This window comes from Syngnathus acus, chromosome 10 (assembly GCF_901709675.1).
Source record: "Syngnathus acus chromosome 10, fSynAcu1.2, whole genome shotgun sequence".
Classification (NCBI taxonomy): domain Eukaryota; kingdom Metazoa; phylum Chordata; class Actinopteri; order Syngnathiformes; family Syngnathidae; genus Syngnathus; species Syngnathus acus.
In genome coordinates this window covers 26,839,708-26,855,244 of record NC_051095.1, presented here as the reverse complement: position 1 = coordinate 26,855,244, position 15,537 = coordinate 26,839,708, and the positions used below count along the sequence as shown (strand labels likewise).

The 15,537-nt window shown below is 47.4% G+C and overlaps 1 protein-coding gene and 1 long non-coding RNA gene across 2 annotated transcripts in view; both read left to right on the top strand.

The window, feature by feature from the left end:
* tctn1 (tectonic family member 1) overlaps positions 1–15,537 on the top strand; it is a 1,200,810-nt gene that overhangs the window by 593,819 nt on the left and 591,454 nt on the right. The window lies entirely within an intron of this gene.
* The window catches only part of LOC119129586, a 539,655-nt gene that overhangs the window by 249,249 nt on the left and 274,869 nt on the right, over positions 1–15,537 (top strand). The gene's annotated exons all lie outside the window — the stretch shown is intronic.

Below are 15,537 nucleotides of genomic sequence, written 5' to 3'. Positions count from 1 at the left end.
ATATAAGCATTTAATAGGAACAAGGCTGAACATACATGGCAGGTGTCCTTAGTAGTTTTTTGACATATCATGCAAAATCCACTTTTTTAGCTTTTATATACAATTTATTGTACACCTGGAGTCTCCAGTATTGTAGAAAAATTTAATCCCTCCAGGTGCTGCAGAGATACTTTTATAATCCCGAAGATTGGTCTAGTGTGGACACGCCACTTGTGTCTGGAATTTCAAACTAAATGCTCCACTGGAAACACTGAACACATGCGTACAAAAGCTTTTTCATTGCCGCATGGCCAAAGTTTTAATTTAAACTGGCCCTTGGCATTGTATCATAAAATCAATAATATTTCAAAACAATGTATTTGTCGCGGGAACCTGCGCGCCCCAGAGCGAGCCACAGAAATGAAACGCGTCCTAATGGGAACGCGCACATGAGCCAGTGCTCATGATCGGTTGCGAGCGTGTCTCTTCCGTCCCTTCCCAGTTCACGCGCACACAAGTGTCCGTTTGCAAGATAATCAATGACACAGACACTTCCTCATTCAAATGTCCACACACCAAGGACTAAGGCGATGCTAAAATCAGAGACGCTGCAAGTGACGCTGCACAGGGAAAGGCAAAAAAAAAAAACACGGACTACTGGTGAGAGCTGTCTACTTTGTACGAACTCTACACATTACTGCGCGTCCGCGCCGCCCACTCACAGAGATCGTAAACAACAAAAAGACTGGATCATTATTTTGTGATCATGAAGCAATTTGTTGCGTATGAAGTTGAAATAAAAAAATAAAATGGAGAATGATTTAATTTGGATTAAAAACCCTGCGAGCATTTTGACGTCTAATAGACGTATATTAGATTAGGCGTATCTGGAGGTCTGCCAAATGCCATTTCTACCGGTGTCCGCAGTTCACGACCCAGCATGAGCAGGGCTGGAGTGCACAAGAGGGTGAAGAGGTGTAGTGCGCGTTTTTTCCATGCCCATTCTCTTACACATTGTCGCGAACACAGCTGACCCAAAGTTCCTGCCCTGGTCGCTGTGAATGACCTCGGCTGCCCCAAACCTCGCGAACATGCCTTCCACCAGAGAATCTGCAACAGTCTCAGCCTCTTGATCGGCAATGGGATATGCTTCCGGCCATTTCGTGGAGTAGTCCATGGCAGCTAGGACAAAACGATTACCTTTGTCTGTGCGACAGCAACTCTTTCCATTGGTGCGCCGACTGTCAATTCGACGCGCACGAGACTGTTCCAGGGGTCCCTTGTGCGCTGTGCAGAGGTCACAGCGGCGGCAAAAGTCCTCAACATCTCTCCTGAGCTGACCCCGATAAAAACTTTGCCGGAGTCGGCGGAGGGTTTTTGAGACGCCAAAGTGCCCTGCTCCGGGAGGCCCATGACAGGCTTTCAACACAGCCTCTCTCAGAGCCTTGGGGACAACCACCTGCCACCTCTCTTCCCCAGTAGCGGGTTCTTTCCAAGGTCTCTGGAGTACTCCATCCCTCACCCGGCGCATCTCCATCTTGGCGTATAGTCCCTTCGTGGCAGGCAAGTGCCCAGCGACCTCTTCCCACTTTGGTGTTTGGCCCCGTTCCACCCATTGCATAATGGATTGCAGATCCACATCCTGTTGCTTCTGTTTCCTCCATTCGGGTGCATCCACAACTTGCATCTCTCTGCAAACGTGTTCGCCGAGATCATGCGTAGGATCCTGCTCCTCACCGCGCAGCTCTTTCTCTCTGCCTTCTATTTGCTCACAGAAGCGGCAGCCAGCAAGTGCACAAGGGCGTCGAGACATAGCGTCCGCGTTGGTATGGCGAGGCCCAGCCCTGTGCTCCACTCGGAAGGTATATGGTACCAGTTCTTCAAGCCAGCGTTCAATCTGTCCTTCGGGTTCCTTAAAAGACATGAGCTACTGGAGTGCAGCATGGTCAGTGCGTACCGTGAAGGGCAAACCCGCCAGATAATATCGAAAGTGGCTTATAGCCCTCACAATAGCAAGCAGTTCCCTACGTGTGACGCAATAGTGTCGCTCCGCCTTGTTGAAGGTTTTGCGGAAGTACGCCACAACTTTTTCTCCCTTCGCCCCCACCTGACTTAAGACTGCCCCCATCCCAACATTGCTGGCATCTGTGTCCAGGAGGAACGGCAGTTTAGGATCGGGGGGAACAAGGATGGGAGACTCTGTCAATGCTCCTTTCAAGGAGCTGAAGGCCTGTGCACACTCCACCGTCCACTCGAACTTAGTGTCCTTGCGCTGCAGGTGGAAAAGAGGAGCGGCTATGCATGAAAAGCCCCGTACAAACCGCCGGTAATAGGACGCTAATCCAAGAAAGCTCTTCAGCTCACGCAAGTTGTTGGGAGCAGGCCAGTCTCGCACGGCCTGCACCTTCTCCTCTAGAGTCCTAATGCCTTCCCCTCCCACCTTGTGCCCCAAGAACTCCAACTCTCTCCTCATGAAGCAACACTTGTCAGGATGTAACTTCAGGCCAGCAGTGGAAATTCTTTGTAGTACCTGGTGCAGGGCCCCCAAAGCCACCAAAGAGTTCCCATGGACAAGAATGTCGTCCAGATAGACCAAACATTCCTGTCGGGGAATGCCAGCCAGCCAGCACCTTTTCCATAAGCCGCTCAAAAGTAGCAGACCAAAATAGAGGACTCGGAACTGCCACAACCCTCTCCCGGTACAGAAAGCTGTTTTTGGCCGTGCCTCGGGGGAGAGAGGCACCTGCCAATATCCGCTGCGTAGGTCCAGCGAGGAGAACCAGGATGACCCAGGTACCAGGTCCAGGGTCTCATCAATGCGGGGCAGAGGGTAGGAGTCTTTCTTCGTCACACGGTTCAGGGGTCGATAATACACGCAGAACCTCTTCTTCACTGACTTTTTCTTATTAAACATGACGACCCCTGAGGCCCATGGGCTATCAGATGGCTCGATGATGCCAGCCTTCAGCATCTCATCGATTGCCTTGCCAGCGTCCTCCTGATGTGCCAGCGGCAGGCGGCGGGGTCACGTTTTGATGGGCCGCGCATCCCCAGTGTCAATGTTGTGCTGCACGAGGTATGTCAGGCCCACCTCCTCTTCATTCAGTGCAAAAATGTCCTTGAATTCCCACAGTAGAAGCCACAGCTCCTCCTGTTGCTCCACTTTCAAGCCATCACAGCTGTGCTTCCACACCTCCCTCACCGCCGACTCCCTGCCTGCATCATCTGCCGCGGAGCCCCGGGCCAGGCAACCGAGGCGGCCAAGTGGATCCTGTGTGGCTGCGGAAGGAACTAGGAGCAGTGAGGAGGGGTCAGGCTCATGCTCTGTCACTGCTACTCTTGACATCGGCAGGTGTGTGATTGGGAACTGCGTGGGGCGCACCATTTCAACCGTCTGTGCAGTTGGACTCCACCACCAGGAAACAAGCCGATATGGGACACAGCCGCACGGGTCTGTGACGTCCACTCTACACAGACCCTGGGCCGTTTCCCTGACCACCAGCCTTTTTGGGGCACTGAACGCTAATGTGGCCAGATTGGCCACAAACCCAGCACACTTCCCGTCGGGAGCGGGTACTGCAGTGTGCTTGAGCGGATAAGTTCGGTCAACTCATCCACCCACGCCGGTTTCTCTGGGCTCGGATTCACCTGTGCAGCAGAATGCACAACATGGCTGCCCTCGACAGGGTCACCCCACGCTGCCTATGACCTCTCTTTCCACAGCCAGTTCCAGCGCTTCCTGGAGAGTGTGTGGGTGTGCCAGCTGGGTTTGGATCCGCAGTTCTCTTGGTGTAATGGCGCAGATGAACTGGTCCATGGCCAGCTCACTCTGCACATCAGCCGGCATATGGGCGTATGCACGCCTCGACAATGTCTCAATGTCATTAGCCAGTACACGGAGCGGTTCACCAGCTTGTCTTTGCCTGTTCGACAACTCCGAGCGCAGGACACTGGGCTGGCTGCACTGCCCAAAACGCCGTCGCAGAGCACCAACCAATGCCCCATAGTCGTCCCTCTCGGCTGGGCTAAGCAGTAACAAGCAGGACAGGGCCTCCTCCGTGAGACACATGGCCAACTGTAGCGCTTTATTCTTCTCTGACCAGCCAGAAGCCCGTGCCAAGCGTTCAAATTGCGCATAGAAAGCCTCCCAGTCCGCCTTACCGGAGTATCTCGGTGTCTTGATATGATGACGGTCACCATGGAGGCTGCCACCGTCCTTCGTCCCTCTCATTGTTCAACGAGCCAAGCCCGGCATCTGGCGGTCTTCCTCAAGAGATCCACATGCTCCGACACTTTGGGGTCCAACTCACGACCCCACGCGCCATCGTAACTGCCGTCCACCACCTCCTCCTTCACCCGCGGCCGACCACCGCCACAGTCCTTACGCGATGCCATACCGTCGCTATAGATAAATCCCACTTCTGACACTAATGTAGCGTTTCAATGAATCAGGCACGTCATGTTTGGTAACTGGCTCTTTATTCCACACAACAAAGAGGAGTTCTAACATCCGCGCTCGGAGACAACAAAGTCAAGTACCCCTCCCACACGTGCACTCCTGTGATCCTTACCTTTGTGTAGTTCCAGGATGTTGTGAAAATGCATTTGATTCGTGATGATCCAGGGTGTGAAAATTTACATTTTTTGATATAAAAATAGGTTTCAGTAACAGTCATACTTATGTTAGCTGCAGATATAAATACCGTAATTTTCGGACTATAAGTCGCGTTTTTTTTCATAGTTTGGGTGGGGGGGCGACTTATACTCAGGAGCGACTTATATATGTTTTTTTTCACAAATTTTTACTTGATCATTAACACATCACTTACTTACAAGTATAGTTGACCACTTCACATGTTATTTTTAGTATAGTTGATCACTTCACATGCTTTGATATCTTTATCTTGAACATATTCAAAACATGAAAAATAGAGAGAAAAAATCAAATAAAGTAATTAACACTTTAAAGCGCCATATCCTCTGGACATGTCCTCTGTCACCAGGATGACATAAAGGACGAGAAATTTGATGGATGGATTTAATGATTTGGAGTGACACAAATGGTTTGATAATGTTGTTTATGTGATAGTTATTTAAAATATAGTTTATATATCGTTGTATGGGCCTGTGGAATAATTTGAACTGCGGCGCGGCACACGGCATTGTTGACAAAGGACGATTGATGGATTTAATGAATTGGAGTGACACAGATGGTTTTATAAACGTGTTATTTATGTAATAGTTTTTTTTAAATAACTGAATGTTACGTCAGGCCCGTTCTCAGCTTGTTTGTGTTTGTCACGTTAGCATACCGTATCGTTTAGCCTGTCGTTCATGTCTGTTCTTGGTGTTGGATTTTGTCGAATAAATTGCCCCCCAAAATGCGACTTATACTCCGGAGCGACTTATATGTTTTTTTTTCACATTTTTGGGCATTTTATGGCTGGTGCGACTTATACTCCGGTGCGACTTATAGTCCGAAAATTACGGTACACCTTTTGATGTTAAAATTAACCAAAACGATAATTGAACCTAAATAAAAACATTTTTTCAAACATTATCCAACCATCACAAATATACTAAATGTGCAATGTTTTTAAATCATGTGTTTAAAAATGTAAAAATTTACATAAAATATAAAACAATGGGGGCTATTTAATAGAACAAAACTACTAAGTTACAATATAAATATATACATGTTTTATTTAGGACATATCAAATAAACAAAACAACCAGCTCGGCGAAACACAAGGGAGAAACAATATAAACATCACTCTTGTGGGCTTTGGATAGCCCCCTTTGCTACTCAGCGCTGGAGCCTGTTTTAGTTTTAAAGCCATTGCGGTCCTTGTTTCATCATCCGTGGCCTCTGTGCGTGTCGCCAACAGCTTCTACAAAGATGAACTCGATGGACATAAGGCACCACCCATTGTAGACCTTGGGATTATGCTGTAAAAGAAATATGAATATGGGAAGAAAAAAAAACTACCTGCAAAATAGTTTTTCCTTGATGTATGTCATGTCAGTCGCACATTTCGAACATAAAGCAATCGCACAGGAACGAGCAGACAAGTTTTTCGTAAGCCTTCACTGTTGTCTTTTCTAATCTACAGTACAGATGTCAAACTAATACCTGTCCATGGTCTTGGAAACATGCAGGTCTTCAAATCAGCCCCTCCCAACACAAGACTGCTTTGCACTCTGTATACAAGGCATTATGAACAGTGTCTCAGAAGAGTGGAATTAAGAGTAGACAAAATTGTATTGAGGACTTTTTTTCTTGTAAATCAAGCAAAAAAATAACTGAAAAGTCAGTAACTTTGACAGTACAGCAATTAAACCAAACGGAACCCTACAGGTTCCATTTGTCATTCAACTTTCATAAAGTTGTTCATTTGTATTTAATTTATGATTATTTTAATCTTTGACTTTTCTGGTAGTGCAATTGACAACAGATTCTCCATTGCAATATCAACCTATCTGCAGACAGCAAAGGATATAGTTACATATTTACAAGTTCATTTACAATGGAGAGGAATGTTGGTGCGAATGGTCGGCGCCTATACATTTTCATCTAACCAAATCTGGCCCGCTTTGCAAAATGTGTCATCATAATCATAATCACAAAATATGAATCCATAGCCTTTTTGTTGTTTGCGATCACTGTGAGTGGGCGGCGCGGAACGTCAAAGCGCAAACAAGCGCCGGTGTTGGGTACGCGCACATTGAGCGAGCGTGGACAGAAGTGTAATTTCCCTTCCTGGTTCGTTCTCCACCAAACACACAAATCAACCGGGACGCCATGCCACCATAAAAGAACATGGCACAGATGGAGGAGATTGATTATAATAAAAGAGCGCTGGATATGCTGACGGAGGAAGTTTCTGCTGTTAGACAACAGCAGAAAACCATCATGAGCCTGGTGGAGGAAGTAAAACCTTTGAGATTACAAATCACCGAGAAGGACAAGCGGATTAATTTGCTGGAGAATCAGGTGGCCGATCTGGAGCAATACACCAGAATGAACGACATCATCATCACCGGTTTGGAAACAAAACCCCGTTCATATGCACGAGCAGTGATGACGCGGAACCAAGAGGAGCCGAGTGAGGAGGACGCGACATCCATTGAACTCCAGGTGATCGACTTTCTCAGCTCAAAATGAATTGAGTTTGACAGGGGACCATCGAGGCTTGTCATCCGCTTGCAATAAGAAATATTTATACAAAGCCAGCAATAATAGTGCGGTTTGCAAACAGGAAACACAAATACGAGCTACTAAAACAGGGGAGACGGCTGAAAGGATCAGACGTATACCTCAACGAGAATCTGACAAAGAAAAATGTGGATATTGCAAGAATGGCCCGTCTGTTAAGAAAACAGAAGAAAATACAATCTACATGTATTTCAAACTGCAAAGGAGATATCAAACTAATCGGAACACCAGAACAAGCCAAAGTACTAGTCATCAAGGAGCTGGAGAAGCTGAGCAAATACCAATAAAACATACAACACTAAGGTAAACACAAACCACATTCATGACAATGGCTAATGACAATAACACCTTCGGACTAGAAACCTTTGTATATACAGAACATAAATCACAGGACAGAATATGATATTGATCCAGATAACAACCTACTCAATGATATAGGAAACAGCTGCATTTACTACACAGATGAGCACTACAATTCAACTTTCCAAACAAAGCATAACATATCAATCATCCACTTCAATAGTAGAATCTTGTATGCCACTTCCATAACATTAAAGAGTATCTGAAACAGTTTAAGAAACCATTCAACATCATAGCAATCTCAGCGACATGGATAAACACTGACAGAGGTGTGGATTTTGAGATGGAGGGCTATGAACAAAATCATATAAATAGAGAGAATAAGAGTGGAGGAGGTGTGGCAATGTATGTGGACAAAGGGCTGAAGTATAAGGTGGTGGAGAGTATGACATCAGTTGTTGATAATCTGGTGGAATGTATCACAGTGGAAATTTGTATGGAAAGAACAAAAAATATAATTGTGAGCTGTGTATACAGAACTCCAGCATCAAGTATTAATATTTTTCAAAACTGGATGGAAAACATGGTATCTAGATCATTGCAGAAGACTTTGTTTATCTGTCGGGGTTTTAATATAGATCTATTAAATCCAAAAAAGCATAAAATAACTGGAAATTTCTTATATACAATGTACAGTATGGGCTTATACCCCAAAATCACCAAACCTAGTAGAAATACTTCTCATTGTGCTACATTAATAGATAACAGATTTACAAATAGTATGGAAAACAATACAGAAAGTGGGCTTTTATATAATGACATCAGTGACCATTTTCCTGTATTTATTGTATTTCACTGTAACTTCTGGAAACCCAAGGACATGAATCAGTTGAAATACAAACGTACGGATGAAAACATACAGATATTTAAGAGTGAATTGTTGAAACAGGACTGGAATGGACTTTACGAGGAAGGAGAGATTGACAGCAAACAGTATATTTATAAATATCTTTAAAACATTACCGTATTTTTTGGGCTAAAAGTCGCTCTGGAATATACGTCGCATTAGCCATAAAATGCACAATAACGTGAAAAAAAACATATAAGTCGCTCCGGAGTATAAGTCGCATTTTGGGGGAAATCTATTCGACAAAATCCAACAGCAAGAACAAACATGAACGAGCAACAACAGGCTAAACGATAGGTATGCCAACGTGACATAAACACAAACGAAGAGCTGAGAACGGGCCTGACGTAACATTTAGAGTTATTCAAATAACTACCGTAATATTTGGACTATAAGTCGTGGTTTTTTTCATAGTTTGGGTGGGGGGGCGATTTATACTGAGGAGCGACTTATATGTGAATTTTGTCACATTTTCAAAATAAAAAAATAAAAAAAAGTTAAACTGCGAGAAACGAACCCCGATGTAGCAAGGGATTACTGTAATTTGAATTTCAAGTGACGTCAGTGGTGCGGCGCGGCGGTTGTTTACATAAAGGACAAAGATTCGATCACGGGATGACGAAGGGCCCCACGTACTACCGGCATCATTAGCGGCTTTGTTTGTAAGTGAGACGGAGGACGGAGAGTTTGAAGGATTTAATGATTCGGAGTGACACAAGGTTTGAAAAACTATTATGGCTTTTACGCACCCCCGGTCCTACTCTACGGAGCTTTCTTTCACCTCCGCGGATTGAAGTCGGGGGCCGGCACTCGGCCGGGTGGCTGTCCAGGGACGGTGGATGGGGCTCGGACATGGCTTCTACGCATGCCCGGTCCTACTCTTCAGAGCTCTCTTTCACCTCCGTGGATGGAAGTCGTGGGCCGGCGCTCGGCCGGGTGGCTGTCCGGGGACGGTGGATGGGGCTCGGACATGGCTTTTACGCACACCCGGTCCTATTCTATGGAGCTCTCTTCCACCTCCGTGGCTGGAAGTGCCACCTCCGTGGATGGAAGTCCACACCGCCACACGCCTGGAAGCCAACGCCGGTGCTTGGGACCGTGTGACGGTGAACTATTTATGTTATAGTTATTTGATATATTTTATTTCGTGTAGCAACTTGTAGATGTTTTTATCGTTACATTTCAGTACTTGTTGGCTCATTGAACTCGTTTTGTTAAATAGAGACGTTTACCAAACCCATGTCTTTCCTTGTACTTTGTTAACGCTATAATATAGTTATATACTAGACGAGGCTGACGACCTTTTTTATAAAACCATCTCTGTCACTCCAATTCATTAAATCCATCGATCGTCCTTTATGTAAACAATGCCAGCCGGGTGCGCACCTGACAGCGTTTGCACTTCAAAATATTCCACAGGCCCATATCACGATATATAAATTATATATCAAATACCGTTTTTTGCCATGTATAATGTGCAAAATGTAACTAATTTATTGTCCTAAAATCTGGGGTGCGCATTATACATGGGTACAATTTCTTTTTTTTTTTTTTTTTTGGAAGAAAATCATGGTACAACAATTTTTGAAGAAAATCTTGTCACGGATGGAGTGTGGAAAGGAGCGGGGCGACCAAGTGCAGCTTGGACCAGGGTTTATTGGAGGAACTCAAAACACAGACTTGGTAAACTAATTGTGATAAATAACTGGAACATCACTCAAATATTGGTGATCCCGTTGAGAGTCTCACATATTTCTTCGCTATCGAGTTTGCTCCTGCATGCGCAGTGATACTGACCGGCAGAATAACATCCGGTTGTTCCCAAAGATGATCTTTTTTCTGAAATAATTTTATGTTTACGGACTTAAGTAACCCGGCCGGGTCATACCAAAGACTATAAAAATGGGACCCATTGCCTCCCTGCTTGGCACTCAGCATTAAGGGTTGGAATTGGGGGGTTAGATCACCAAATGATTCCCGAGCGCGGCGCCGCTGCTGCTCACTGCTCCCCTCTCCCCCAAGGGATGGATCAAAATCACACGGGGATGGGTCAAATGCAGAGGACAAATTTCACCACACCCAGATGCGTGTGTGACGATCATTGGGACTTTAAAAAAAAAAATGTCAAAATTTGGGTGCGTATTATACATGGGTACAGGCTTTTTTCCAGCATCGACATGCCACTTTTAGGGTGCGTATTATACATGGGGGCGCATTATACATGGAAAAAAACGGTAACTATTATATAAGCAACAATATTATCAAACCATGTGTCACTCCAAATCATTAAATCCATCGATCAAATTCCTCGTCCTTTGTAAACAACGCCGCGCGTGCACCCTGACGTGAGCCTCGTCGTTATTCCACAGATCTAGTATATAACTATATTGTAGCGTTAACAAAGTACCAGGAAAGACGTGGGTTTGGTAAACGGCTCTTTATTTAACAAAACAAGAGTTCAACGAGCCAACAACTAATTAACTGTAACGATAAAAACATATACAAGTTGCTACACGAAATAAAATATATCAAATAACTATAACATAAATAGTTCACCGCCACACGGCCCCAAGCACCGGCGTCGACTTCCAAGTGTGTGGTGGCGTGGACTTCCATCCCCGGAGGTGGCACTTCCAGCCACGGAGGTGGAAGAGAGCTCTATAGAATAGGACTGGGCGTGCGTAAAAGCCATGTCCGAGCCCCATTCACCGTCCCCGGACAGCCACCTGGCCGAGCGCCGCCCCCGACTTCCATTCACGGAGATGAAAGAGAGCTCCGTAGAGTAGGACCAGGCGTACGTAAAAGCCATGTCTGAGCCCCATCCACCGTCCCCGGACAGCCACCCGGCCGAGCGCTGGCCCCCGACTTCCATCCACGGAGGTGGAAGAGAGCTCCATAGAGTAGGACCGGGCGTGCGTAAAAGCCATAATAGTTTTTCAAACCTTTTGTGTCACTCCAAATCATTAAATCCTTCAAACTCTTCGTCCTCCACTTACAAACAAAGCCGCTCATGATGCCGGTAGTACGTGGGGCCCTTCCCGTCATCAAATCTTTGTCCTTTATGTAAACAACCGCCACGCCGCGCCGCTGACGTCACTTGAAATTGAGATTACTGTAATCTCTTGCTACATCGCGGTTTGTTTATCGCGGTTTCACGTTTTTTTTTTTTTTTTTTAATTTTGAAAATTTGTGAAAAAACTCACCTATAAATCGCTCCTCAGTATAAGTCGCCCCCCCACCCATACTATGAAAAAAAACGCGATTTATAGTCCAAAAAATACGGTATATGATAAAACCTGTCCTGTAAAGAAATACAGCGTTGGACAAAAAGAGGCAAACAGCCCATGGGCCATCAAAGAGTTAAAAAAATGCTTGCAAAAAGAAGAACACGCTGTATAAACAATTCATAAATTGTTTATACAGCAGTGGCCTAGTGGTAGAGTGTCCGCCCTGAGACTGGAAGGTTGTGGGTTCAAACCCCGGCCGGGTAATACCAAAGACTATAAAAATGGGACCCATTATCCAATAAATTTCGTTCCACTTCACGATTGTGTCCCACTTGTTGATTCTTGACAAAAAATTAAAATTTTATATCTTTATGTTTGAAGCCTGAAATGTGGCGAAATGTTGAAAGGTTCAAGGGGACCGAATACTTTCGCAAGGCACTGTATATATACACAAATATATATAATATATATATAATTATATATATTATATATATATATATATTATATTATATTACTCATTATTGCTAGCTTTGCGGGCTCGACTGCAGAAACATGTCACGTGACCGGGACGAGCCTCTTGACCCAAATTAATTGATCGTCGATAAAAAAAAAAATTTATTTTTTTTTTCTGTGCGGCTTGGCGGCCCGTTACCAAGTGACCAACGGACCGGTACCGGTCCGCGGCCCGGTGGTTGGGGACCACTGGCATAGATAATAAAAAACAAGTTATGGGGATCTTCATAAATCTAAAGAAAGCGTTTGACACAACAAATCATGGCATTTTATACAACAAATTGGAGAGATATGGTCTCAGAGGGGTTGGTCTGGACTGGGTGAGGAGCTACTTAAGCAACAGGCAGCAATTTGTAAAAATTAGAGATCATGTATCTGACTTTTTGCCCATAACTTGGAGTACCTCAAGGGTCTGTCCTTGGTCCTAAACTGTTTATAATCTATACCAATGACTTATGTCATGTATCAAAAATAATAAAATGCATTTTATTTACTGATGACACAAACATCTACTGCGCTGGGGACAATTTACAGCAGCTTATGGAAACAATCACAACAGAAATGAATAAATTCAAAAGGTGGTTTAATGTGTGGTGAATTGTCTTCGGTGGTCAGCTGGTCTTCAAAGCAAGTGGTGGAAAAGTGGCTGGCTCGGGGAAGGAAAACTTCAGTGACACACGGCTGATTGGGGAAAGATTTTATTCAACCGATGTCTGAGTGAAGTGTCTCGCGCCCTAGCAAAAGGTCGAGTCCCCTTTGTCTTCTCTCGCCTGAAAACTCATACCCCCGCACTTCCCTTCTCTCGGGTGCGTGCACACGAGGGCTGCTGGATCACTTATGACCCCCCAGTCTGCCTCCCCAACTCTACTCAGTGTATACATTGTCAGTTGCTAATGGAAGCCAGATGTGTCTGGTGTCAGTAAGTCTATAAAAACGAATTATCAAAACATGCAAGAAAATTAAAGCCCCCGCTGTGTTGCCCCCTCGCATGTACAAGCGCGTGCAGATGTGAAATTCTGTCCACTGAGCCGTCAGTGGTGGGTAGCACGGGACGACGCTGTCCCGGGCCGGCTGTCCATTTAATGTCCTTCTGTTGCCCGTGACGGCCGTTGAATCCCGTGCAAGGCCCTGGTCAGCAGCCAGGCGACCTACAACAAGCAATAGCCACTGTCTGTATCAAGCGACGTTAACAGTGCAAAAATGTGGACTCATAATGGCATAGGCAGCAGCGCGGGCCGGATCTCCTCCCGGCCCCCGTCGGCCACCGCTGGCGGGGCAACACAACCCAATAGCTCCAGTGTTGCCAGCCCTCTCAAATAATCCGTTGGTGATGATGGGGCAACGAGGAAAAAGCTGTGTCAATCGTCTCGTTGAAATGCTCATCGGAACCCCGAGGGCTCCCGACACCTACCCCTTTTCCAGAGGCCCACGTGGTCCCTGAAACAAACAAACAAACAAACAAACAAACAAACAAACAAACAAACAAACACCCCAGGACTACTTATTACTCGTCGTGCTCTCAGCGTTACTAGATCCCCCCAGTTACAATGTAAATGTTTGCCTTTCGTGCCGCAGATGTCACTGTCTCAATCAAACTGTCATCCCTCTGAAATCCCGTCAATCATGTTACTTCAATCGCTCTTTTCCCGTCCAAATACTATTTTCCACCTCCAAATTTCATCTGCAGTTTAAAGTTGCGTAGCATTCTTGTAAGGGATCAGACAGTACAGCCAAGTGCGTAGCGACAGAGACTTTATTGTGGGAGAAAGATGGGAATGGCTGGCGCTGGAGCGGCGATCTGGCTGGGGTGGACAGGCAATTCTGCGGGATTTCCAAATTGTTAAGCGAGTCAGGTTCACAGGGACTGATGAGCGAAGCAGCATCACGGGACCGACTGACACTCGGGTCTGCGCTGGCGGCGCTGATATAGCGCTGTCAATGAACCCGTGGCAGGTGGCGCCGATTCCGCTGACAGGGGGGCGTGGTCGTGTCGCAGGTGGCGCCAGCACGTGACAGAATCCCCCCCCCCACAAGGGACGGCTCCCGATGTCTCCAGGAACCAAAACAAAAAAAGAAGGCAACCCCCCGGACGACCAGGCGGGGGGGTCAGTACTCCGCCGAAGCGTCCGACTCCTCGCCGGACGCAGGATCGACGGACGCGGGAGCAGAAGACCCCGGTGCCGGCGGACAAGGCCGCCCCAGACCCTCACCCCTGGTCCCCTCGTCCCCCCTCGGGCGCCCGCGCCGAGGACCCGGTTGGTCCGGATGACAGCGATGGAACTCCGTAATGAGCGAACGGTCGAGTATCCAGCGGCTCGGCACCCAGGAGCGGTGCGCGTCGTCATAATCCTCCCAATCCACGAGGTATTGGAGGCCACGACCGCGCCGCTGCGATCGGAGCAAGGAGCGGACGGCGTAAGCCGGACCCCCATCGACGAGCTGGGGTGGCGGCGGCGGGATGGGTGCCGGCGCCAACGCGCTCTCAAAGATGGGCCGCACACAGGACACGTGGAACGTGGGGTGGACCTTCATGGACTCTGGAAGGAGAAGGCGGACGGGCCAATCACCTTCTGAATAGGGAACGGTCCAACAAAGCGGGGCGCCAGCTTGCGGGATCCCGCTCGCAGCGGCAAATCCCGCGTCGAGAGCCACACACGTTGCCCCACTCTGTACTCCGGAGCCGGCGTCCGGCACTTGTTCGCCTGGCGGGCGTAGCCTGAAACAGAGCGGAGAAGAGTGGTCCGGGCCCTCGCCCAGGCTCGATGACAACGGCGGACACAAGCCTGGGCCGACGGGCACGCCACACCACGCTCCTGGTGGGCAAACAAGGGTGGCTGGTACCCGAAAACGCAGTGGAAAGGCGAAAGCCCCGTGGCCGAGCTGGGGAGGGAATTGTGAGCATACTCTACCCAGGGAAGCTGTTGGACCCACCCGCGCTGGTCCCCGGCGGCCATGCATCGGAGGGACCTGCCCAGTTCTTGGTTCAGGCGCTCCGCTTGACCATTGGACTGAGGGTGAAACCCCGAGGAGAGGCTGGCCGTAGCGCCGAGGAGCCGGCAGAACTCCGCCCAGAAGGTGGAAGCAAATTGTGGGCCACGGTCTGACACGATGTCTTGTGGGAGACCGTGGTGACGAAACACCTCCCGCACCATGATGGACGCAGTCTGCTTCGCAGATGGGAGCTTAGGCAGAGGAATGAAATACGTCATCTTGCTGAAGCGGTCCACCACTGTGAGGACCACCGAGTTTCCTTCCGAGGGGGGGAAGCCCGTGACAAAGTCGACCGACAGGTGAGACCAGGGATGCAGGGGAACCGGCAAGGGTTGGAGCAGCCCGGCCGGAGGACGAGTAGACATCTTACAGCGGTTACAAATTGAGCAGGCTCTGACGTAATC